General features: G+C 46.0%; 1 long non-coding RNA gene across 1 annotated transcript in view; it reads left to right on the top strand.

Moving 5' to 3' along the window:
- Positions 1-17444, top strand: part of LOC141084204 (uncharacterized) — a 72685-nt gene extending 55241 nt beyond the window's left edge. The window contains exons 2-3 of the long non-coding RNA XR_012230953.1: positions 16933-16983; positions 17347-17444. This is a non-coding gene — a long non-coding RNA (uncharacterized lncRNA). The remainder of the gene's footprint in view (positions 1-16932; positions 16984-17346) is intronic.
- Positions 17445-24720: the final 7276 nt, after the last annotated feature.

The raw sequence follows: 24720 nt of genomic DNA, 5'->3' as shown, positions 1-24720 counted from the left end.
TACATAAAAATAGAAATTTATCTGTACACCCACGCTCATGGTTTGAGGGGCTTGCCATTGTCTGGTCACTTGGAAGTTGTCATGATGACATTGTGTCACCATGGCACCGATCAGCTGATTGGAGCTACCTCCCTGTGACTGAATTGCTAATTCTGCGATCGCAGTATTTAGGGGGTTAATGCACCGGGGCTGTGTGGGCACCGCTCCTGAACTGAGTACAAGGTGTCAGCTGATTCTGAACTGAGTGCTGGGTCAGAATCAGCTGACACCCTGCAGCGATTACCTGGACATACTCAGTACATCTAAGGTCAATAATTATCAGCCAACCCAGACGTACTGAGTACGTCCAAGGTCGGGAAGGGGTTAAAGGGAATCTGTCACCCCTTTTTTGAGATATCATATAATGATATCATTCAATTTTGGGTCACACCTGCCCCCCCTCCGTGTCTTGCTCTACATATTTCTTCTTGTGTAGAGCAAGACAGGGAGGGGGGAGCAGGTGAATAAGCCCCGCCCATCGGCCCGGACAGGGGCAGTTTACATACATCTGAACCGATTTAAAAAAGGTATTTATGCATGAAAGGTGCGGGGTCAGGGGGAAGCAAAAGTACTAAGAGAATCCTTATGTGACACACAATTGAATGATATCATTATATGATATCTCAAAAAAGGGGTGACAGATTCCCTTTAAAGAGGTTATTCACTACCTCCTGACTCAGTTACAAATTTTGCCATAAATGCTTAAGGATAACACCCCTAAATATCCCCATGTACATTTTCTGCCAGTTTCATTTTGTTTTATGCCATTTTGATTTGCTCCCTGGCATTAGCTCTGTTGTTATAGCGGCCAGTCCACTTCTTCTTGAGAATCCCCTTCTCCATTTTTACTACATTTCCCATCAATCCTTGTGCTACTCAGTGACAACAGACCTGTAACTCTGCCCAAACCCCTCACTTTTCCCCGAGAGGCACACACCGCATCAACTCGATCTCCTTCACAGCACACTGTAGGGAATGGAAGTCATGTACAAAATGTTAGGCGTCGGATTTCTGTCGCTGCACAGTGAGAATCCCAAGCCTTACTTCCAGCGGTCTCCCATTCCTCTCCAGCTGCAGAGGAGCTTGCTCAGCAAACGCATCGGTCCTGGCGCTCTGCCCAGAGCAGCTCCATGGGTTTACTTGCTGCTGCTACCTCTGGCACAGCTATGGCAATGCATGCTGCTCAAAAGCGAGATTCTCCAGAGACTAAGTCCTCATGTCGGGCCACTGAACATGCTCATGGTGTGATCTCCCATTGGAGATCGAAGGTCACGTGCTCAGGTCCTGCTTGTGTTCGGATTGGCCCATCCGAGAAGCCAGGAAGGTCCCAGACGCTCGCGGCTATAAAAGGTTCGCATGGCCGCTCGGCCATGCACTAGGATAGCCAGTATTTTCTGACTATAAGGAGTGAGTGATGGATGCACATATGAATGTCTCTGGTGACTGACTCATTATGAAACTCCTACCCTTGGTACGCATGTGTTGTGCAGCCTAGCCTGCTAGCGCCCAGGCATAGGCGTAGGTAGGACAGAGTTGAGTCAGATATTAGTCACTATCAGTGACTCGGCACGCCTCAGAGCAAGTGCTCCGCACTCCTTAGCCAGCATCTATAGCGGTGTTCGTGGCAGCGACACCGCACGCTCAGTGGCCTAGAAGGACTCTAACCCCATGCCTTGGGGTGGAGTTCTGTGGCTGTTTGCTGTGCACTCTGTGGCCGGGCTCTGTGAGCTAAACAGGCTCCGGCATTCACTTTCAAGCGGCTATGCGGTTCTGTGAAGTAACAGAATCCGCTCCTGTTAACACTGGGTGACGTAACCCACGTGTTACTGTTTTCACGCCGCTCTTCTCTTCTGCCATTATCTAGCAGCAGTGTACCACCTCTGCACGGTAGACCCCGTGCTGCGAACGCACTCTCTACTAGTTTATTATCTGGTGCGTTCCGCCAGCCCTAACATTATCCTAGCGCCAGAGTTTGGCAAGTAATGGCGGACGAACAGCGACTGCATAGATAGATCCAGCAGCTGGAGGATAGGTTGGCAGCGCTAGAGCGTTCCACCACAGCTGCGGATGTTACTTCGGTCGCCATCCAAGCAGCTGCAGAGGCTGTCGCCCGTGTCTCCACGAACAGACCTGCCCCGACTTTGTCCCGCCTCCCGCTGCCCGAGAAGTTCTCGGGCGATACTGCTTCATGCAGGGGTTTCGTGAGTCAGTGCTCCATTCACCTGGAGTTGCTGGCCACACGATTTCCCTCCGAGCGGGCCAAGGTGGGCTTTATCATCTCCCTCCTGTCGGGCTGGGCCCTGGAGTGGGCCACCCCGCTGTGGGAGCACGGGGATCCCCTGGTACAGAGTGCCACCCATTTCCTGGTCACACTGAAGCAGGTGTTCTTGGGTCCTCAGGTCATGCACGATACCGCTCTTCAGTTGCTGGCTCTGACCCAGGGTGCGTCTTTGGTCAGCCAGTATGCCATCCTCTTCAGAACTCTGGTCTCGGAGTTGGAGTGGCCAGATAAGGTTCTGATACCCATATTCTGGAGAGGCCTGGCTGATCACGTCAAAGACGCCCTGGCCACTAGGGAGGTGCCCACCACTTTAGAGGAGCTCATTACGGTCGCTACCCGAATAGACATTCGCTTCTCGGAGTGAGGGCTGGAGTGTTCCAGGTCCCGCCAACCTTATAAGTTGGCTCCAAATTTCGTGAGACCTCTGGAACCTTCCGGTCAGCCTCCCGAACCTCCAGAGGCCATGGAGGTGTCCCGCACGGGGTCCAGGACCCGGTCTGCGCGGGTACCTCCAGTGTGTTTCCGCTGTCGGCAGACTGGGCTTCTTGCTAACCAGTGCCCACAACGCTCGGGAAACACTCCCGTCTAGTGGTTATCGGAGGGGGCCTACTAGACACCGCGACTTTCTCCTCCAAGCTCATGTTTAAAGGAGTGTTAGAATTTAATTCCTCCACTCTGATGGTGGAGGTTTGTGTGGACTCAGGGGCGGAGGGCAATTTTATGTCATCTGCCTTCGCTTAACAACACACAGTCCCCCTGGTCTTGCTACCTCAACCAGTCACCATCAGAGTGGTGAATGGGGCAACACTCCCATCCCAAATCACCCACCAGACGGCTCCACTGAGACTCTCTTTGTCTCCTTCTCATCAGGAGATGCTGTCTCTCCTTGTTATGCCCGAAGGGATCGACCAGGTCCTCCTAGGGGTTCCCTGGTTGCGATCTCACTCTCCATATAGAGTGGTCTTCGGGAAAAATCCTCAGTTGGAGCAAGGCCTGTGAGGGTAGGTGGCTGAGGGACTGCATACAGGTTGCCACTTCTGAGGTTCCTGCAGATCTCTTCTCGCTTCCCAAGCCATATCGACAGTATGCAGACGTATTCTCCAAGAAGGCGGCAGAGACCCTTCCACTGCACCGCCCATACGACTGTCCTATTGACCTCTTGCCCGGTGCTGAGCCTCCCCGGGGTCGAGTATATCCACTATCTCTCCTAGAGACAGAGGCCATGTCTCAGTATATCAGGGAGAATCTGGCAAGAGGATTCATTAGGAAGTCGGTGTCTCCGACGGGTGCAGGATTCTTCTTTGTCAAAAAGAAGAATGGAGAATTAAGTCCATGCATCGATTACAGGGGTCTTAACGCTATAACCATTAAGAACAAGTATCCTTTGCCCCTGATATCAGAACTGTTTGATTGGCTACGGGGAGCGAGAGTGTTTACTAAGCTCGATCTGCGGGGAGCCTGTAACCTGATTCGCATCCGTGAGGGGGACGAAAGGAAGAAAGCTTTTAACACCAGAGAAGGGCACTATGAATACCTAGTGACGCCCTTCGGGTTAGGTAACGCGCCAGCCATCTTCCAAGGCTTTGTGAGCGACATCTTCCGGGATATGCTTACCACTTCGGTAGTAGTCTATCTGGATGATATTCTGATTTACTCTCCAGATATTGACTCCCACCGGAGAGATGTTCGCAAAGTTTTCGATCTCCTGCGGGCCAACTCTCTTTATGCCAAATTGGAGAAATGTGTGTTTGAGCAGGAATCCTTGCCTTTCCTGGGCTACATCATCTCAGCCCAGGGTTTGGCCATGGATCCTGCCAAGCTACGGGCAGTGATGGAATGGCAGGAACCCCATTCTCTCAAAGCGGTGCAGCGCTTTATGGGGTTCATAAATTACTATCACCAATTCATTCCCCATTTCTCAACTTTGGTCGCGCCCTTGGTTGCCCTCACCAAGAAGGGTGCAAATCCCAAACTGTGGCCGGAGACTGTCTCCAAGGCCTTCACCTCCATTAAGTTCCACTTCGCTAGCGCTCCCATTCTACATCGCCCTGATGTAGATAAGCCCTTCATCCTGGAGGTGGATGCCTCCTCCATTGGTGCTGGAGCGGTTCTTTTTCAGAAGGACTCGCAAGGTCGGAAGCACCCATGCTTCTTCTTCTCTAAGACCTTGACACCGGCGGAGAGGAATAATTCCATCGGGGACAGGGAGTTTCTAGCAATGAAGCTGGCCTTCTCAGAGTGGAGACACCTCCTGGAGGGGGCTCGCCACCCATTCCAGGTGTTCACCGACCACAAAAATTTGGTCTATTTACAGTCAGCCCAGCGGCTGAATTCTTGCCAGGCCAGATGGACCTTGTTCTTCTCCCGATTCCATTTCACGCTGCATTTTCTCTCCGGGGAGAAGAACGTCCGGGCCGATGCTCTTTCCCGCTCCGTGGTGTCATCGGAGGAGGAGGAGCCTTGGTTGATAGTCCCATCAGAGAGCCTGAGGACCGTGGCTCCGGTTGCTCTCGAGTCTGTACCTCCGGGCAAGACTTTAGTTCCTGCCCATCTGCGACCGGAGGTCCTCTTTTGGGCCCATTCATCCAGGGTGGGTGGCCATTTTGGGATCAAACGGACCTCTGAACTCCTGGCGAGGACATACTGGTGGCCGAATATGGCCCGTGACGTCAGGGACTATATTCAGGCATGCGTCTCTTGCTCCCAGAATCGGACCTCTCAGCAGCGGCCCGCTGGGTTACTCTATCCTCTGCCGGTTGCGGACAGGCCCTGGGAGATGGTCGGTATGGACTTTGTGGTGGGTCTGCCCAAGTCCAGCGGCAGCACTGTCATTTGAGTGGTCACCGATCATTTCCCCAAAATGGTGCATCTGGTACCACTCTCTCAGTTACCATTGGCACGGGGTCTGGCAGCGTTGTTTATTAAACATGTTTTCCGCCTGCACGGCAAGCCGGATAAAATTGTCAGCGACCGGGGTCCTCAGTTTGCGTCTCGGTTCTGGAGAGAGCTCTGTTCTCTGCTCAGCATTGAGCTAAATCTCTCTTCGGCCTATCATCCCGAGAAGAATAGGTTGGTTGAGAGAGCCAACCAGACCCTGGTGACATATCTGCGACATTTTGTCTCGGCCAGGCAGGATGACTGGGCATCCTTGCTGCCATGGGCGGAGTTCGCCTTAAACAACGCTGTGGCCGACTCCACCGGTCAGACCCCATTCCTCTTAAATTACGGTCAGCATCCGCATGTCCCTGTGCCCATGTCTGTGTCGTCCACCGACTCTAGGGTGGCAGACTGGGTGGTGGAGGCACGTGACATTTGGGATCACACGCAGGATGCTATCCGGGCCTCCAAGGAGAGAATGAGGTCCTCCGCTGATTCTCGCCGGCGCCCTGCTCTGACCTTCGCTCCTGGTGACTTAGTGTGGCTCTCCGCTCGAAACATCAGGCTGCGGGTGCAATCCGCTAAGTTTGCACCGCACTATATTGGCCCTTTCAAGGTCCTTGAGCAGGTTAACCCTGTGGTCTACCATCTGGCCCTTCCACCACATTTGGCTATCTCGGACACGTTTCATGTGTCTCTCCTTAAGCCAGTTCACATGTCCCGGTTTTCTGAGCCAACTGCCAGGACATCAGACCTGTCGTCTGACGAGTTTGAGGTCAATGCCATCGTGGGATGCAAGGTGATGCGGGGCAAAAAGTTTTACCTGGTGGATTGGAAGGGTCATGGTCCAGAGACTTGGACCTGGGAGCCAGTGGAGAACATCCACGCTCCTCTTCTCATTGCAGAGTTTGAGCGGAGTGAGGCTCAGAGAGGAGGGGGCCCATATTAGATTTCTGTCATTGCACAGCGAGAATCCCGAGCCTTGCTTCCGGCAGTCTCCATTCCTCTCCAGCCGCAGAGGAGCTTGCTCAGCAAACTTGTCAGTCCCGGCACTCTGCTCAGACCAGCTCCATGGGTTTGCTTGCTGCTGCTGCTACCTCTGGCACAACTATGGAATTGCATGCTGCTCAGCAGCGAGATTCTCCAGGGACTAAGTCCTCATGTCGGGCCACTGAGCATGCTCATGGTGTGATCTCCCATTGGAGATCGAAGGTCACGTACTCAGGTCCTGCTCGTGTTCGGATTGGCCCATCTGAGAAGCCAGGAAGGTCCCGGACACTCGCGGCTATAAAAGGTTTGCATGGCCGCTTGGCCATGCGCTAGGATAGCCAGTATTTTCTGACTATAAGGAGTGAGTGATGGATGCACGTATGAATGTCTCTGGTGACTGACTCATTATGAAACCCCTACCCTTGGTACGCATGTGTTGTGCAGCCTAGCCTGCTAGCGCCCAGGCTTAGGCGTAGGTAGGACAGAGTTGAGTCTGATATTAGTCACTATCAGTAACTCGACATGCCTCAGAGCAAGTGCTCCGCACTCCTTAGCCAGCGTCTATAGCAGCGTTCGTGGCAGCGACGCCATGCGCTCAGTGGCCTAGAAGGACTCTAACCCCATGCCTTGGGGTGGAGTTCTGTGGCTGTTTGCTGTGCGCTCTGTGGCCGGGCTCTGTGAGCTAAACAGGCTCCGGCATTCATTTTCAAGCGGCTGTGCGGTTCTGTGAAGTAACAGAATCCGCTCCTGTTCACACTGGGTGACGTAACCCACGTGTGACTGTTTTCATGCCGCTCTTCTCTTCCGCCATTACCTAGCAGCAGTGCACCACCTCTGCACGGTGGACCCCGGGCTGCAAACACACTCTCTACTATTTTATAATCTGGTGCGTTCCGCCAGCCCTAACACAAAGCACCATTACACTAGCCCTGACAAGAAAGATTAACCCCTGTCCCCTCACTGACATGGATAATGGGATGGAGATAGATCAATGATTGGATGGGGAGAGATCTGAATGTCAAGAATCTCTCCACTATTAGTAGAAGGCAATTTCTCAACATGCAATATCATACACTAAAGACAATTGCATAGCGCTCAATATCATGCACCAAAGACAGCTGCTTAAAGGGAATCTGTCACCCTTTTTTTGCCCTATTAGCTGCCGGCATATACATCGGGGGCTTATCTACAGCATTCTGTAATGCTGTAGATAGGCCCCGATGTAACCTGAAAGAGAAGAAAAACCACGTTATATTATACTCAACGAGGTGGGCGGTCCGGTCCGGCGCCTCCCGTCTTCATGCGGTGACGTCCTCTTCTCCCGTCCTGAAATGGCTCTGGCGCAGGCGCAATGCTCTGCCCTGTTGAGGGCAGAGCAAAGTCCTGCAGTGCGCAGGTGTCGGGAGATGTCTGGCACCTGCGCACTGCAGATTTCTGCTCTGCCCTCAACAGGGCAGAGCAATGCGCCTGCACCGGAGCCATTTCAGGATGGGAGAAGAGGACGTCATCGCATGAAGAAGGGAGGCACCAGACCGGACGGTGACACCCATCTGACCGGACCGCCCACCTCAGTGAGTATAATATAACGTGTTTTTCTTCTCTTTCAGGCTACATCGAGGGCTTATCTACAGCATTACAGAATGCTGTAGATAAGCCCCCAATGTCTATGCCGGCAGCTAATAGGGCAAAATAAGGGTGACAGATTCCTTTTAACATGCAATGAAATACACAAAAGACAATTGCTAAAAAAAAGTAACTTGATTAAATACCTTGGGGAGAGACAGTAAGTAAAGTGATCTTTACCATATGTGTTGTAAGAGTTCAGCCTGATTTGATATCATGAAAGATCTGTGGTAGCGTTCCTCTGGATATAGCAGGTACATTAATTCAGTCTTTGGTGTATGGCATTGCCTGTTAAGCAGTTGTCTTTGGTGTATGGCATTGCTTGTTTATTAATAATAATAATAATAAAAAATTGTATTTCTATAGCACCGACATATTGTGCATCACTTTACATTTCAGAGGGGACTTGTACAGACAATAAACATTACAGCATAACAATAATCACATAGATCATAACAGATACCAAGAGGAATGAGGGCCCTGCTCGCAAGCTTACAATCTAGGAGGAAAAAAATGTAGACACGAGAAAAATGTAGACAAGGTTGGTGGTAACAATTGCCCTGGTTGTATGAACCAGCCATAATGTTAAGTGTGTAACAGTACAGACACAGAGGGCTGATGTATGCATAAAGCATGTGGGAACATGATGCGGGGAACCTGGTTATGGTAAAAACTTTTGGCTGTGCCACACAGGGATAGATTAGGTTAATGTGCTGAGGTGGTAGGCCAGTCTGAATAAATGCGTTTTCAGGGCATGCTTAAAATTTTGGGGATTGGGGACTAATCGTATTGATCTGGGAAGTGCATTCCAAAGAATTGGCGCAGCACGTGTATAGTCTTGGAGATGGGAGTGGGAGGTTCTGATTATTGAGGATGCTAACCTCAGGTCATCAGCAGAACGGAGGGCGCGGGTAGGGTGATATACTGAAACAAGGGAGGAGATGTAGGGTGGTGCTGAGCCATGGAGAGCTTTGTGGGTGAGAGTAATAAGTTTGTACTGGATTCTGGAGTGGATGGGTAGCCAGTGTAATGACTTACACAAGGTAGAGGCGTCGTTGTAATGATTGGTGAGGAATATGATCCTGGCTGCAGCATTCAAGACAGATTGGAGGGGGGAGAGTTTGGTAAGAGGGAGACCGATTAGAGAGTTACAATAGTCGAGACAAGAATGAATAAGAGAAACAGTAGGAGTTTTTGCGGAGTCAAAAGTAAGAAAAGGTCGAATTCTAGAAATGTTTTTGAGGTGCAGATAACAAGAGCGAGCCAGTGATCATATGTGGGGGGCAAAGGAAAGGTCGGAGTCAAGTATGACCCCAAGACAGCAGGCATGTTGCTGCGGAGTAATAGTGGAACCACACACGGAAGTGGCAATGTCGGGTATAGGTACATTAGTAGCGGGAGGAAACACAAGGAGTTCAGTCTTTGACAGGTTCAGTTTCAGATATAGTGAGGACTAGTGTTGAGCATTCCGATACCGCAAGTATCGGGTATCGGCCGATACTTGCTGTATCGGAATTCCGATACCGACATCCGATATTTTTTCAATATCGGGCATCGGAATCAGAAGTTCAAAGTTGATTGACAGCCGAAATGACGTCATCATGATGCGCGGTGTGTGCGCATCATGATGCGCCGTCATTTCGGGCCTTCCGGGGGTCTCTGCCGGCCTGCCGGGGGGCTGTGCCGGCCTGCCGGGGGGGCTGTGTGGACTGCCCGGGGTCTGTACCGGCCTGCCGGGGGGCTGTGCCGGCCTGCCGGTGGTCTGTGCACCCTGTGGGGGTCTGTACCGGCCTGCCGGGGGGCTGTGCTGATGTCCGGGGGTCTGTGCAGGCATCGTCCGATGGGACTACAAGTCCCATCGGGCGATGCCTGCTACCATGACAGTGATTGACACATTAGCCAATGATGGGACAGTAGTAGTCCCATCATCCGGCTAATGTGTTAAATGTTTTAAAAAAAATAAAATTACTACATACATACTACATACATACTACATGCATGCTACATATATACTACATGCTACATACATACCACATATATACTACATGCATGCTACATACATACTACATGCTACATACATACTACATGCTACATACATACTACATATATACTACATGCATGCTACATACATGCTACATGCTACATACATACTACATACATACTACATACATACTACATGCATGCTACATACATACTACATGCTACATACATACTACATACATACTACATGCATGCTACATACATACTGCATGCATGCTACATACATACTACATGCTACATACATACTACATATATACTACATGCATGCTACATACATACTACATGCTACATACATACTACATGCTACATACATACTACATATATACTACATGCATGCTACATACATACTACATGCTACATACATACTACATACATACTACATGCATGCTACATACATACTACATGCTACATACATACCACATATATACTACATACATACTACATACATGCTACATACATACTACATGCATGCTACATACAATACATTCATACAATACATACATAGACATACAGTACATATAACATAGAGTAACATACTTACCAATACTTGTCACATTGTTCCCCGAAGCCATTGTCGTCTACGGAATAAATATTAACATAACAAACCACAAAAATACTCACCCATGATCCGAAGCAGTCCACGAGTGTGTCCCACGACGATCTTGGATAGAGAACTGCAGCATCAGCTGATGCTGCCGCTCTCTACGGGCTGCAGGAATCCAATGACGGAAGGTAGGTATCCTTCCGCACTGTATTCCTCCGCCACTTAAAAAAAAAAAAGTCCCTAGTCTCACTTTATGGTAAAAGCTGTGTGGGAAATTCATGCATGTAGTATATATGTAGTATGTATGTAGCATGTAGTATGTATGTAGCATGCATGCAGTATGTATGTAGCATGCATGTAGTATGTATGTAGTATGTATGTAGCATGTAGTATGTATGTAGCATGCATGTAATATGTATGTAGTATGTATGTAGTATGTATGTAGCATGTAGCATGTATGTAGCATGCATGTAGTATATATGTAGTATGTATGTAGCATGTAGTATGTATGTAGCATGTAGTATGTATGTAGCATGCATGTAGTATATATGTAGTATGTATGTAGCATGTAGTATGTATGTAGCATGCATGCAGTATGTATGTAGCATGCATGTAGTATGTATGTAGCATGTAGTATGTATGTAGCATGCATGTAGTATGTATGTAGCATGCATGCAGTATGTATGTAGCATGCATGTAGTATATATGTAGTATGTATGTAGTATGTATGTAGTATATATGTAGCATGTAGTATGTATGTAGCATGCATGTAGTATGTATGTAGTATGTATGTAGCATGTAGTATGTATGTAGCATGCATGTAGTATGTATGTAGTATGTATGTAGCATGTAGTATGTATGTAGCATGTAGTATGTATGTAGCATGCATGCAGTATGTATGTAGCATGCATGTAGTATGTATGTAGTATGTATGTAGCATGTAGTATGTATGTAGCATGCATGTAGTATGTATGTATGTAGCATTTTTTTTTTTTACATTTAACACATTAGCCGGATGATGGGACTACTACTGTCCCATCATTGGCTAATGTGTCAATCACTGTCATGGTAGCAGGCATCGCCCGATGGGACTTGTAGTCCCATCGGACGATGCCTGCACAGACCCCCGGACATCAGCACAGCCCCCCGGCAGGCCGGCACAGCCCCCCGGCAGGCCGGTACAGACCCCCACAGGGTGCACAGACCCCGGGCAGTCCGCACAGCCCACCGGCAGGCCGGCACAGACCCCCGGCAGGCCGGCAGAGACCCCCGGAAGGCCCGTACAGACCCCCGAGAGGCTGTACAAGGGCAGGAAAGGGTTTTTCCAATTCCGATACCGGAAGTCTCATAGACTTGAATGGGACTTCCGGTATCGGCATCGGCAATACCGATACTTTTTTTAAAGATCGTCCGATCCATTCCGATACGATATTTTGAAGTATCGGACGGTATCGCTCAACTCTAGTGAGGACATGATGTTAGACACAGCATTTAGACAATCGCTGGTGTTTTCTAGAAAGGCTGGCGTGATGTCAGGAAAAGAAGCATATAATTGGGTGTCATCAGCGTAGACATGGTACTGGAAACTAAATCTACTGATTGTTTGACCAATAGATGCAGTATACAAAGAGAAGAGGAGGGGGCCTAGGACTGATCCTTGAGGAGTCCCACCAGTAAGGGGAAGATGAGAGGAGGAGGAACCAGCAAAAGATACAGTAAAGGAGCGGTCAGAGAGATAGGAGGAGAACCAGGAGAGAACGGTGTCCTTGAGCCCAATGGAGCGGAGCATGGGGAGGAGGAGTTGATGATCCACAGTTAGGGCAGGTTAGGATAGGATATGGGTTGAACTAGATGGACTTAAAGTCTCCCTTCAACCTTAATAACTATGCTACTATGTTACTATGTTACAGTGTCGAATGCTGCAGAGAGATCCAAGAGAATTAGCATGGAGTAATGACCATTTGATTTAGCTTTTTTAATTTTTAGATTTTAATGCCCCAAAGTTGTTGTGTATATACCTTTAAGATGTAGCAGAGCTAGCACCTACCGCATTATGTTTGCACAATGTTCACATTCCCTTTGCTGATAATGTACCTTAGAATCCAGTACATGAAGTGGTTAAATATGCATTAATTGATGAACCTATGCAGCATGCGCCCTGAGTGCCAGGAATTAACATGCGAGACTCGGCCATATTCCTCGCATGTGTGATCCTGGCCTAAGCAGAAGATAATACTCAGGACTCGCTGAACTATTTCTGCATCTGCATTAGGCTGGTTTCACATTAGCGCTTTTTAAGCGCACGCACGGCCGGGGGTAGCTCCGCCCCCGAGCCGGCTCTCTGCCTGGCGTGCCCGCCCCTTGCTTGTAGCGCCGCCTCCTAGCGCACAGCGGCGCCTGCGATCGGCGCACCCTATCTTTAGCATAGGGTGCGCAGATCGTGCGCAGGCCGTGCGCTAGTTGCACTTTGACCTGCGCTGCGCACTTTTGACGGTGCGCCGTGCGCGCCAAAATCCGAAAAGTTCGATTTTGGCGCGCACAGCGCACCGTCAAAAGTGCGCAGCGCAGGTCAAAGCGCAACTAGCGCACGGCCTGCGCACGATCTGCGCACCCTATGCTAAAGATAGGGTGCGCCGATCGCAGGCGCCGCTGTGCGCTTGGAGGCGGCGCTACAAGCAAGGGGCGGGCACGCCGGGCAGAGAGCCGGCTCGGGGGCGGAGCTACCCCCGGCCGTGCGTGCGCTTAAAAAGCGCTAATGTGAAACCAGCCTTACTAAACTAGAGAATGATTGCGCTTGCTGCATTGGAATTTAATCTGCTGAATCAGCGTTTGTCTGAATTTTTCTGTGTTTGTATGTAACAAGTAAAGCTTATCATTAGCCTATTGGCCCCTCTGTTTTTCTGGACATTCAGGTACATTACATATCATCACACTACCAGGGACAGAAGTGAATACACCCTGGTTTCAGCAGCTACATTTTCTTTTACTTTTGTTCCTGCCATAGCAAGGTGGTAACATCTGCACACCCATAGTGTGGGGCCTATGGCAGAGTAGTGCATTACATAATATGATTTTCTGGTGTCACGAACAGGATCCTACTAAATGAAAGGTGCGCAAGAAACCCCAACCATTGTGACTGCAGAGTTTATGGAACTGTACATGTGTTAGTGGCTGCAGTGAAGACAAGCACAGCACCAGGAAGGAAGTCCTGCCTTCTTCATCGTGCCTCAGCCAATTGCAGCACAATGAACCAAGGAAGAGGAAGTGCCACCTCACATATAGGATGACAGTGCAGCGTCAGTGATTCCTGCAGCAAAATAGAACTAGATCATAGCCAAAATAAAAGGCACAGCACCCCCAGAAGAGGATAGTCAAACTGTACTGGCACTTGACTATAGTAAACTGTACAAAATCTGTCCAGCAATAGTGGAGCTTACAACATGGCCCACACAATGTCTGTAATTATGCCATATTGTTTCGGCTCCCAAGCTATAAAGGGGATGCCTATGTCTTAAGAGACTATAGAGAAAAGATGCAAACTATGTTTAGGCTTTATCCAGTGTCTACAGAGCAGAAGGTGAAAAAGTTAATTGGGCAATTGAGTGGAGCAGCTCTAAGGGAGGTAAAATACTGGTCCCATACTGAAAAAAGAACTGTGGAACAAATCTTTAAGAAGATGAACACCACTTTCCCAGAATTAAAAATGATCAACAGCAGCTTGATGAGTCACTCAGACATTTTGCTCTTAGCTTGAAAGAAGCACTGCATGTCATACGTCATGTGCACCACTGATCGATTTGTTGTTTTAAAGCTTTTTTGTAGCCTCTGGATCAGGCCTCTATAACACACTATAAGCTACAAACTATTTTAAAGTCAGGTCCCCTATTGTACGACACTAAGAACAGAACAATTTTTTGTGGCCTCTGGTTCTGGTCCCTACACTTAATTTCAACCCAACCAAATGACAAAGTGTGATACGGCGGGTTGTCTAACTTTTTGCAACTGAAAAATTATGATTTTTTTTTTAATGTGCCTTAGTACAGACAGACAGGTTAATACCACCGCCACAAAATAACAGTGTAGGATACAGCAGGCTGTTTCACATTTAGCAACAGAAAAAAATATATATTTTATTTAATGTGCCTTAGGTCTGTAGACAGTTTCATATCACCACAGCACTAAATGACAAGGTGGGATACAGCAGGCTGATTCACATTTAGCTAGTGAACAAATATTAATTAGAATGCTATACTTGTGCATGGAGCACAATAGAAGCAGCGCACAACACACTTGTAGGACATTTGCACTGCTGGCTTCAGTGGCGGATTAAGTGGACTATGGGCTCGGGGCTGTTCATAAAACCTGGGCCCCTGTACCCCCCTTCCCACCTGAGCGCTGCGGTCCCCGTGCGGGAATTGACAGCCGTACGGACCGCAGCACTTGGTTTGCTGCGGGTCCATACGGAAAACCCGCCACCATTCCACCACGTGTGGACATGGCCTAAAAAGACGTTGCACATAAGCTGTAGGCCTACGGCCAATACGTACAAAATCGCCCAACGTGATCCTGGCCATAGGGGATCTACTTTACTGTCCCCACTTTAATTTGAAGTCCCCTTACTTCATCCATTGCAGTCCCCTATCACCCACTCACTTCATCTGCAGTGCCGCTTCATCATTTGCAGCCCCTTATCCCCCCTTCCATTTCATCATGTGCAGTCCCCTTCCCCCCCAACTTCATGTGCAGCCCCACTCCCCCATCATCATGTGCAGTTAATTTTACCCCCACATCATGTGCAGTCCCCCTTACCCCCAATTCATCATGTGCAGTCCCCCTTACCCCCAATTCATCATGTTCAGTCCCACTTACCCCTTAATTCATCATGTGCAGTTCCCCTTACCCCCAATTCATCATGTGCAGTCCCACTTACCCCTTAATTCATCATGTGCAGTCCCACTTACCCCTTAATTCATCATGTGCAGTCCCACTTACCCCTTAATTCATCATGTGCAGTCCCCCTTATCCCCCACTTCATCATGTGCAGCCCCACTTATCCCCCACTTCATCATGTGCAGCCCCACTCACCCCCCCTTCATCATATGCAGCCCCACTCACCCCCCCTTCATCATATGCAGCCCCACTCACCCCCCCTTCATCATATGCAGCCCCACTCACCCCCCCTTCATCATATGCAGCCCCACTCACCCCCCCTTCATCATGTGCAGCCCCACTCACCCCCCCTTCATCATGTGAAGCCCCCACTCATCCCCCCTTCATCCTGTGAAGCCCCCACTCACCCCCTTCATCCTGTACAACCCCAGTCACCCCCCTTCATCATATACAGCCCCCAGTCACCCCCCCTTCATCATATACAGCCCCCAGTCACCCCCCTTCATCATATACAGCCCCCAGTCACCCCCCCTTCATCATATACAGCCCCCAGTCACCCCCCATCATCATATACAGGCCCCAGTCACCCCCCCTTCATCATATACAGGCCCCAGTCACCCCCCCTTCATCATATACAGGCCCCAGTCACCCCCCCTTCATTGTGTACAGCCCCCACTCACCCCCTCCCCCATTTAATTCATTTTATAAATAAAAAAAATAAAAAAAGTTACCCATACTTACCTCACAGCCGGCTCGCTCCCCAGCAGCGCCTCTGCTTTCAGCATCCTCCAGGACATGTCGGCGCGTGCACGATGACGTCATCGCGCACGCCCGACATCTGACCCGGAAGTACAGCCGGAGCTGAGCAGCCGTCAAGGTGACGGCCGTGCACAGCTCCCGGCCCCTCATAGAATGTGACGCGGGCGGCTGTCTGCTGCCGGCGGCGTCACAGCACAGGGCACGGCCGGCCCTGTACAGGTGCTGGGGGAGCGGTCCGGGGGGGCATTTGCCTCTCTGCCACCCGGCCCAGCCCGCCCCTGCCCCTGGGCCCCCCAAAATACCTTGGGCCCGGGGCGACCGCCCCATCCGCCCCTATTAAGATCCGCCATTGGCTGGCTTTGTCTGTGTACCTCAGTAATGGCCAAAAAAAATGCTAGAAGGTAAATTTAACAGCCACAATAGACACTATCTAGCTACACTATCTGACTGATATACAACCGCCTAACTAACCAGCTAAAATCTTGTCAGTGTCAGCATCAGGAGCAGACTCTCTGCGCTGTTACAGTGTCAAAATGGTGCCAAAACAAGATGTCCGCTATTGATATGGAGAGGGACATGTGATTTCAGCAGCCAATGACACAACCCATTGTGTCAGGACATTGTGGGCGTTTCCTGCGCCCTGATTGGCTAGCTGCAATGCGCACACATAAAGTTAGGAAAAAAATGCGGCACCTCTTAGCTCTGCAAACCCCCTCCCCTCATCAAACACATGCCAAGCACTCATGATGCACCACCATTATCATTGCTAAAGTGAACTTGCGATTTCTGCTTCTAACTGCACCCCTAAGAAAATGTATACATTTCTTATCTTTTTGTATCCTTTTCCTTGTTTGTGCAAGGTAATGATCTCTTCTCTTGACTTTTCAAGCCATGCTCTTGACAACAGAAGATCTGAAGGTCTTTGCCAGTGAGGAATAAGGTAAGGTTATAAGAGATGCTGCCATGTACTGGTTTCCGATTATACAATTATACATCATGTTTGCAGCAGGTCATAACAGCCAATTGGTACTCTACTAAGTAGCAAATATACTTGCCATGAAGGGGTTGAATGACTCTTTGACTGCTGTAGTCAGTAAAGGGGGCATTTTGAGTAAAATTTGGAGGAATCACTTGTCACATTAGTTATGTTGAGCTACTTACCTTGTTTTGGTGTCATTGGTTTATTGTAAACAGCCGAAACTTTGTAAAGTTTGCTAATAAACTTAATTGGCAATGGGTATTGAATAATTTTGATTGCAACTATATTATATAACATTGTGATTCTGTCCTCTCTTGTCTACAGGGTTGAACAATCTTTTATTCGTCTACAATTGGAGTTTCTATCATGGTCAGATACTTTATAAGCCCAGCCATTGTAAATAATTCACTAATATGTGAACATTTTGTTATTTGTTCACCCTTTTTCTTTTTCATAATTGCATTCCAAGGGCCAAAATTAAAGCCAAAGCCAGAAACTTAAAGTATGGGTACAATTTGTATCTACTTTTTAAGTTCTTCCTCAGTTGTAACACTGATATTCTTTGATATATATTTTGTCTAAAAAGAATATGTGCAGATTTGTTTTCTTTAAAAATTAATTTAAACAATTGTGAAGCTAAAACAAAATAAATACTGTGCACAAAGACACCATATGATGTAGCATCCAGATTCACCTAAAAAGCCCCTGATTGTACACACTGGAGCCTTAGGGTATGTGCACACGGTGCGGATTCTGCTGCATTGTACAGTACCTTTACTTCCTATGGAAATGAAAAAACGCTGTGCACATGCTGCGGATTTTTCTGCGCGGTTTTGCTGCGGTTCACAATCCGCTGCATGTCAATTGTTTGGTGCAGAAACACTACAGTTTTACACCTCATCCATTATGAGGTGTAAAACCGCAGGGCAAAACCGCAGGCAAAACCGCAGATAAACCGCAGGACTTTTGTCCTGCGGATTTAACTGCGGTTTTCTCTCCGAAATCCGCACACCAAAAAAACTACGTGTGCACATAGCCTTAGAATTAGTTATTTTAGGTGGGAACATCAGAACAAAATACAATTTTTAACTATTTATGAAATGTATATTTTGTATACAATTTTCACGAAACATACATTGTTCCAAACCTTACACCAATACTCCAAGGCTCACTCAGGCTTTTATTATTGCTCATGCTTCAACATGAGGTATCACAAGTCTCATTTATATAATAACTATATACTAATTCCAAGTGTGCCTTTGAGATCTTTTTTGTTCTGTTTCCTAAGACTTTCGTTAATAGATACATAATATCCAATGTCTAATTAGTGTCTTAGGAACTGATTGTTTTACAACTGTCTGCGATCTAAAGGTCAATTAAATAAAGGCTTTTCAAGTCTTGTAGATCCTTGTACAGGGATTCTAAAAATTGTCATAATGCTGAGGACTGGTGATCTTTTGAAAATGCTTTGCTTTATATTAGGAATTAATGAGCCAATAAAATTTAAGGATGTGTCTAATTTTTGTACGTCCTTATGTACTTAGTGGGTTCAAATCCATTTCTATGGGATTTAAGATAAGAAAATGCTTTAATAAATACAAGTATGCAAAAACTTTTAGTGTGAATGGTCTTGTGAGAATGTTTACAGAGAGGATTTGATGAGGTTTGAAGCAGAAGTACTTCAATATCCAACAGAACTTACTCATAGATCCTGTTAAAACTGCTAGAAGCAAGGAACAACGAACTGACATAACTTAATACAACAGTTGCTAATTTAGATAAGATGTCAAAAAATTATACAAAAAAAAACACCAAAAATATCCTTGGTGTGAACATACTTTAGCTATAAATAAAAAATTGTAGAATGCCCAGATAATAAGCAAAAAATAAAATATATCAATATATTGTATCACTTAAGTTCATTGCACCATTAATGGAAACTCTAATGAAGATGTTGTGTCACTCTTGTGTTTCAGCAAGTCAGGACCAGATATTTGGGAGTTAACACCTCCACAACCTATGACAAATAGGTGTTTCATAGTTTGCCTCCCCTTCTTGACTGCTTGGTCTGTCGGTGAGCCTGCATCTTTTCAGGCACATGACAGCTGATCAGATCAACTGTCATGTGACCTTAACAGTCGCGAGTGGAATAGCTATCCACTCTAGGCTGTTAACATGTTTACTGACACTGTCAATCTCTGGCTCCTACACTCCAATTAATTCTCAACAGTTTGTCCTTTATTTAAGTGTTATCATTTATATGTATATTTCCCTTCTTTTGTATCTCCTCTTTCTTTTACCTGCCTGTGTGGCTCCTTTCTTGGTTCTATTCACTGGCCCATCCTGGGTTCTTATCGAACTTCTCCTACATTCTAGTAATGTTTTCTCTATTCATCTTGTTTACATTTTTTCAAGTATGGTCTTTTTTTGCTCTAACTTTAATCAATTTGTAATTGACAATTGAAATTCCCATCCCTTCAAAATAATTCTATTGGTTTAAGTGTTCCTGTGGGTATTCCCAATGTAATTGCCATACATTTTGGGCCTTCAAATACCTATCTCTTATCATATTTTGCACATTTGGCTTTTTCACTTGAAAAAAGTTGACGGTATGGCTTGAATAAAAAGCCTTTTCCTCATCATCTTTTATGAAGAATTGATTCACTCTGGCAGCTCAGCCCACATACGTATTTTTCTAACTAAATCCAGGGTCTCTGAAAATGTAACCATTTTTTAAACAAATTTTAGATTTTTTTTCACGAAAAAAGCAAAAAATGGAAAATCCGAAGGAGGAGAATTAGTTTTTTTATGAGAATAATGAGGGAAAGGTAGATTCTGTGTCATTCCAACAGATACAGTGCCTTGCGAAAGTATTCGGCCCCCTGGAACTTTTCAACCATTTCCCACATACAGTGGGGCAAAAAAGTATTTAGTCAGTCAGCAATAGTGCAAGTTCCACCACTTAAAAAGATGAGAGGCGTCTGTAATTTACATCATAGGTAGACCTCAACTATGGGAGACAAACTGAGAAAAAAAAATCCAGAAAATCACATTGTCTGTTTTTTTTTCATTTTATTTGCATATTATGGTGGAAAATAAGTATTTGGTCAGAAACAAGCAATCAAGATTTCTGGCTCTCACAGACCTGTAACTTCTTCTTTAAGAGTCTCCTCTTTCCTCCACTCATTACCTGTAGTAATGGCACCTGTTTAAACTTGTTATCAGTATAAAAAGACACCTGTGCACACCCTCAAACAGTCTGACTCCAAACTCCACTATGGTGAAGACCAAAGAGCTGTCAAAGGACACCAGAAACAAAATTGTAGCCCTGCACCAGGCTGGGAAGACTGAATCTGCAATAGCCAACCAGCTTGGAGTGAAGAAATCAACTGTGGGAGCAATAATTAGAAAATGGAAGACATACAAGACCACTGATAATCTACCTCGATCTGGTGCTCCACGCAAAATCCCACCCCGTGGGGTCAGAATGATCACAAGAACAGTGAGCAAAAATCCCAGAACCACGTGGGGGGACCTAGTGAATGAACTGCAGAGAGCTGGGACCAATGTAACAAGGCCTACCATAAGTAACACACTACACCACCATGGACTCAGATCCTGCAGTGCCAGACGTGTCCCACTGCTTAAGCCTGTACATGTCCGGGCCTGTCTGAAGTTTGCTAGAGAGCATTTGGATGATCCAGAGGAGTTTTGGGAGAATGTCCTATGGTCTGATGAAACCAAACTGGAACTGTTTGGCAGAAACACAACTTGTCGTGTTTGGAGGAAAAAGAATACTGAGTTGCATCCATCAAACACCATACCTACTGTAAAGCATGGTGGTGGAAACATCATGCTTTGGGGCTGTTTCTCTGCAAAGGGGCCAGGACGACTGATCCGAGTACATGAAAGAATGAATGGGGCCATGTATCGTGAGATTTTGAGTGCAAACCTCCTTCCATCAGCAAGGGCATTGAAGATGAAACGTGGCTGGGTCTTTCAACATGACAATGATCCAAAGCACACCACCAGGGCAACGAAGGAGTGGCTTCGTAAGAAGCATTTCAAGGTCCTGGAGTGGCCTAGCCAGTCTCCAGATCTCAACCCTATAGAAAACCTTTGGAGGGAGTTGAAAGTCCGTGTTGCCAAGCGAAAAGCCAAAAACATCACTGCTCTAGAGGAGATCTGCATGGAGGAATGGGCCAACATACCAACAACAGTGTGTGGCAACCTTGTGAAGACTTATAGAAAACGTTTGACCTCTGTCATTGCCAACAAAGGATATATCACAAAGTATTGAGATGAAATTTTGTTTCTGACCAAATACTTATTTTCCACCATAATATGCAAATAAAATGAAAAAAAAACAGACAATGTGATTTTCTGGATTTTTTTTTCTCAGTTTGTCTCCCATAGTTGAGGTCTACCTATGATGTAAATTACAGACGCCTCTCATCTTTTTAAGTGGTGGGACTTGCACTATTGCTGACTGACTAAATACTTTTTTGCCCCACTGTATCATGCTTCAAACATAAAGATACCAAATGTAAATTTTTGGTGAAGAATCAACAACAAGTGGAACACAATTGTGAAGTTGAATGAAATTTATTGGTTATTTTAAATTTTTGTGGAAATTCAAAAACTGAAAAGTGGGGCGTGCAATATTATTTGGCCCCATTAACTTAATACTTTGTTGCGCCACCTTTTGCTGCGATTACAGCTGCAAGTCGCTTGGGGTAGGTCTCTATCAGTTTTGTACATTGAGAGACTGAAATTCTTGCCCATTCTTCCTTGGCAAACAGCTCGAGCTCAGTGAGGTTTGATGGAGATCGTTTGTGAACAGCAGTTTTCAGCTCTTTCCACAGATTCTGAATTGGATTCACGTCTGGACTTTGACTTGGCCATTCTAACACCTAGATACATTTATTTGTGAACCATTCCATTGTAGATTTTGCTTTATGTTTGGGATCATTGTCTTGTTGGAAGACAAATCTCCATCCCAGTCTCAGGTCTCTGGTTTTCTCCAAGAATGGTCCTGTATTTGGATCCATCCATCTTCCCATCAATTTTAACCATCTTCCCTGTCCCTGCGGAAGAAAAGCAGACCCAAACCATGATGCTGCCACCACCATGTTTGACAGTGGGGATGGTGTGTTCAGGGTGATGAGCTGTGCTGCCTTTACACCAAACATATCGTTTGGCATTGTTGGCAAAAAGTTTGATTTTGGTTTCATCTGACCAGAGCACCTTCTTCCACATGTTTGGTGTGTCTCCCAGGTGGCTTGTTGCAAACTTTAAACAACACTTTTTATGGATATCTTTGAGAAATGACTTTTTTCTTGCCACTCTTCCGTAAAGGCCAGATTTGTGCAGTGTACCGCTGATTGTTGTCCTATGGACAGACTGTCCTACCTCAGCTGTAGATCTCTGCAGTTCATCCAGATTGATCATGGGCCTCTTGGCTGCATCTCTTATCAGTCTTCTCCTTGTTTGAGATGAAAGTATAAAGGGACGGCCGGGTCTTGGTAGATTTGCAGTGGTATGATACTCCATCCATTTCAATGTGATCGATTGCACAGTGCTCCTTGGGATGTTTAAAGTTTTGGAAATCATTTTGTATCCAAATCTGGCTTTAAACTTCTCCACAACAGTTTCACGGACCTGCCTGTTGTGTTTCTTGGTCTTTATGATGCTTTCTGTTCTTCAAACAGAACCCTGAGACTATCACAGAGCAGGTGCATTTATACGGAGACTTGATTACACCCAGATGGATTATATTAATCATCATTAGTCATTTAGGAAAACATTGGATCATTCAGAGATCCACAAAGAACTTCTGGAGTGAGTTTGCTGCACTGAAAGTAAAGGGGCCGAATAATATTGCATGCCCCACTTTTCAGTTTTTGACTTTCCACAAAAATGTAAAATAACCAAAAATTTTGTTCAGCTTCACAATTGTGTCTCACTTGTTGATTCTTCACCAAAAATTTACATTGGTATCTTTATGTTTGAAGCATGAAATGTGGGAAAAGGTTGAAAAGTTCTAGGGGGCCGAATACTTTTGCAAGGCACTGTAGTGATGGTATTGGCTATAATTGGTCATGTGATTCTTTATTAATGCAGCATGTGATTTATAGATGGAATTTTTGAAATAGAGGAATAACATACACGATGAAACTTAGGAATTAAGAAAAATTCCGGAGGAAAGAAAACAGGAGGCTGAACTATATGAAAATTAGTATATTGTATGTAAAGGAAGGGCAGAGTGAGATAGGTAATCATGTGGTGGGTGCAGTTTAAAAAGAAAATTACGAGTTTCTCTTTAACTCTACAGTATCAGTATGTTTACATTATTTAATAGAAAAAAATATACTTTTACTTTTTTCTCTTTGTAACCAACTGTGTAACTAACGATAGATCATTCCACGTGCATGTATTTTCAGTTGTACTGTATGATATTTTGGGGCCTCTTAAACTAAAGATATAATTTTGCATCTGAGTTCTTTGTGGAGGATAATGATTGCAAATAAAATAGTGCAATAAACAATTTTACAGTAGAATGACTGCTGCAATCCACTTTTCTGTTCAACAAAGCATTTTTGATGTTTGTTTGGCTCATTATGATAGTAGAGAGATGTAGTCGCTGATATCTTTCTTTCTTTCTTCTTAAAACCACGGTAGATCTAGCATTATAAATAATATTTTGCCTTTACATTATATGGCTATGTTTACCATGATTTTCTTACTTCAATGGAAAAAAACATTACTCTGCGCACAATATAGAATATAAGTTGAATAGTTACAGCAAGTCCCAAGATGAAAAGTAGAAAAGGCGAATTCTTTCTAACTTCAAGTCATCCGTCACTGACTTTTTGCTTTTCATTACACTGCAAATTACTGTAATAATTTTCTGTACTAAGATCAATAGGCTGTATTGAATGCTGTAGATTTGCTATATGTTTATGCCAGGCTGAGTTATGCATCTTTTTGTCTTCTTATAGTTATCTTAATGTCAGGGCCTCACATTGCACAGCCTAAGCTCACTAGCTGTTGCCCTCATTTTATTGTAGATATTATGTAAGCAAAGTCACGACAATGATATATGGATGGAAACAGTAATATTGTACATTTCATTCAATATTATTTCCCTGATTCTGAGTACACAAACTACTGAAGAATGAAAAATCCAGGTTCAATTAATCATAAAATGTAAACATGTAAGTACTGTGCTTTAAAATGTAACTAAAGGTCTTTTTCGGCTAAACTACTTGACAAATCAGTGGAAATTGTGACTATGAAAAATTGTACAATAAAACTAAGATAAAAAAGTAATCTCTATATGTGGCGCCCCTGAGGCGTCAGTCGCCACAGAGGTACTGCACCTTCTCCTAAAGTGTAGTGCCGCACCATCCAGGTAGGCTGGTAACTCCTTTCCGCATTCCAACACCTGCACCCCACACACAGTATAGTTCAGCAGGGACCCATCCATGCTTTATGCTGGAAAGGTCATAGGGTGCCTTTTGTGGTCCCTGGCTTCGTAACACGTGAGGTGCTGGGGAGGCGGGTGAAGTTAGATATAAAAGAGAGGGAAGGTGTAGGATTTCAGGTCAGTCTGACAGAAGGTCAGTCTGGGATGAGTCCCAGAGAGAGAGCAGGCTGACAGCAGGTCAGCCTGAGAGGAGCTCAAGGCAGAGGAAG

This window comes from Dendrobates tinctorius, unplaced genomic scaffold (assembly GCF_039654945.1).
Source record: "Dendrobates tinctorius isolate UK_male_01 unplaced genomic scaffold, ASM3965494v1 ptg000022l, whole genome shotgun sequence".
In the NCBI taxonomy this organism is placed as follows: Eukaryota; Metazoa; Chordata; class Amphibia; order Anura; family Dendrobatidae; genus Dendrobates; species Dendrobates tinctorius.
Note: the sequence above shows the minus strand (reverse complement) of the source record. Positions and strands in the feature narration are given on the sequence as shown.